The 2,865-nt window shown below is 36.3% G+C and overlaps 1 pseudogene; it reads right to left on the bottom strand.

The window, feature by feature from the left end:
* Positions 1–481: 481 nt before the first annotated feature.
* On the bottom strand, positions 482–2,599 carry LOC100997757 (annotated as a pseudogene).
* Between the last annotated feature and the right edge of the window lie 266 nt (positions 2,600–2,865).

The following is a 2,865-nucleotide window of genomic DNA, read 5'->3' as shown; positions in this document are numbered from 1 at the left end:
TTCTTAGGAATTCTTGATATTTGCCAAGGCTAATGTAAAGAAGGGTATTTTCTTGGTTTTCTTCCAGAATTTTATAGTTTGAAATCTTACATTTAAATATTTAATTCATCTCTAATTAATTTTTGTTAACCATGAAAGGTAAGGGTCTAGTTTTATCCTTTTGCATTAGCCAGTTATCCCAGCACAATTGATTGAATATGGAATTCTTACCCCATTGCTTAATTTTGTCAACTTTGTCAAAGATAAGATGGTTGAAGGTGTGTGACTTTATGTCTGGGTTCTCTATTTTGTTCCATTGGTATATGCAAATGTTTTTGTACCAGTACCATGCTGTGTTGTTTACTGTAGCCTTCTAGTATAATCTGAAGTCAGGTAATGTGATGCCTCCCCTGGCTTTGTTTTTTTTTTTTTTGTTTGTTTTGTTTTTTTTTTTTTTGCTTAGGATTGTTTTGGCTATTTGAGCTATTGTTTTTGTTCTATAGGAATTTTAGAAAAGTTTTTTTTTTTTTTCCTAATTCACTGAAGAATGATGTTGGTAGTTTGATAGAAATAGAATTTAATCTGTAAATTGCTTTTGGATGTTTGGATGTATGGCCATTTTAGCAACTTTGATTCTTCTCATCTATGTGTATGGGTGCTTCTTTTATTTTCCAGGATTAGATACAATAATAGTTTGATTCTAAAATAAAAGTTATTGTAGGTAAGACCATGACATTTCCTAACATTTGATTTTAATACATTGTGGTAATTTTCTAAAACAACTCTGAGGAACACATATTTACATTAGGCAGAGTATTTATCAAAAAATCTGGCATCAGATATATATATATGTGTGTGTGTGTGTGTATGTGTGTGTGGTATGTGCTGTGTATATACGTGTGTGTGTGTGTGTGTGTATCTCAAGATTATATGAACTAAGAAATAGGTTGTATATCTTAACAGCAGTACTAAAGTGCAGAGTTTCAGGTTTGGATTTATAAATGATTTTCAACGTGTGGGGTTTGGAAAAGGAGCAGACATTATCTTGTTTTCAAAACCTGAAGGTATTCTCAGGACTGATATCATAATCATAACTGCCACAGAGGGAAAAGGGAAACTTTTCCCACTTTAATTGTTCATCTGTGTCAGAAAGTCCAGTATCCCTGAGATAGGAACCACTCTAGTAAGGTAGTAAACAGGTTTCTCCTAAAGGAAGATTGCTTGTTGCTGAATTATGCCTACTGCCCTGATCATCAGGTATATACCTTGCGTCTTCAAACCTAATGCTTGGCAGCACCAAGATATTTCAGTAATGGTTCATCATAAACCCAACATTCTCCATCTTTATGAAATAACCTTGTCTCCCACTGAATTTCCTTCTCTTTCCTTTCTTGGGATTCTGCTCTTTTATTCAAACCTGTGCTTTGCTTCAGTTGCTGATTTTTAAGTTGAAAGTGACATCCTTCCAAAGGCTGCGGGATTCATATTTGTTCCGATCTTCTAGCTTCCTCACTTTCTTCTTGATTACAGGCAACTTCTTGGTATCTACAAAGGATGTATTTTCCCCTGTTGCATATTTTGCATACATCACACTATTCCATTCCCCTTCGTTGAGCAAAAAGACTTCTTGTCATTAGGAGAAAAAAAATCTCAGCAGTAATTTTGGGCTTCTTGGCCGCATAGAAGGGTTTAGTGTAGAAGATGATATTTGCACTCTAGCCTGTTTGGAACAATAAATATAACATTCTCCTCTTAATTCCACCCAGGGTACTGTGAGGATAGATCTTCCATAGTCACTGGGGAATGTGAGAACATAATGTTCATCATAGTCTAGACATGAGACACAGCCCTGCCCTATGTTGTGCACCTCAATTGACATCTGAAGGAATTTTAATTTGGTCCAGACATAAACATTGAATTTTATATTCTTGTTAAAATACTCAGCATAAAAGGCTGAAATGGGTGGATGATGGGAAACTTGCTCAGCCATGAATGTTACACTGTTTTTGGAATCCCAGGGAACTGGTCCTTCTGAAACTAGTTTTGTGTTCTCTTCAGTATCATTTGGTAGTGTCCAGTGACATTGAAAAATCTCGCCCAAAATGGGATAGTATGGGTTTTTGTCAACTGATCCTTTCCTTCTTGCATGAAAGGCAGAGAGGTACCATTTCACAACCAGAACTATGAAATTCTTGTGATCTTTCTAGTCATTAATGGACACAAACAGGTCCCAGTCTGCATACATTTCTAAAAGAGATCTTCTTTCAAGAATAAACCTTGGAAGAACTAACTTAGTAAGATCCATCGCAAGCCTAACCTGTGAAAAGAGATGCATGATAATGCTTTTGTGCTCCTCCATGGACCCTGCCTCCACATCATCATCTCTACTATCATATGAATTGAAAACGTCAGCATCACTTGTTCCACCGGACATAGAAGAATTAAGTGATTCTGTGGTATCTGGACATTTTAGACTATTTCCTGAGCTGCTGCTGATGTGATTACTTACAAATCTTGATTGAACAATTAAAGTTTTTTGATGACAAGCTTCAAAACTGCAAAGAAGATGAACAGAGAAAGAAATTGGAAACTCAAAGAAACAACAAATAGCATGGTAGAATCAATTAAACACTGCATTGTGTTGCTGCAGATTGCTAAAGATGAGAGTAATGCAGAGAAGCATGCAGATTGAATGATAAGTACTATTAATCCTGTAGATGCAATCTATCAACCTATCCTTTGGAACCTGTGATCAGCACAATGCCTTCCCAGATTGTATTACTTCCAGAACTTGTTGTGTAAGTCAAGACAGCAGTGTCCATCTTCCCTACCAGTAGGACCTGTGTTGGCTACCTTGGGACAGCATCAGACTGCTACACCAAATAG

Source organism: Papio anubis, chromosome 12, assembly GCF_008728515.1.
Source record: "Papio anubis isolate 15944 chromosome 12, Panubis1.0, whole genome shotgun sequence".
NCBI classification, from domain to species: Eukaryota; Metazoa; Chordata; class Mammalia; order Primates; family Cercopithecidae; genus Papio; species Papio anubis.
The sequence above is the reverse complement of the archived record's forward strand: the minus strand, read 5'-3'. Positions and strand labels throughout refer to the sequence as shown.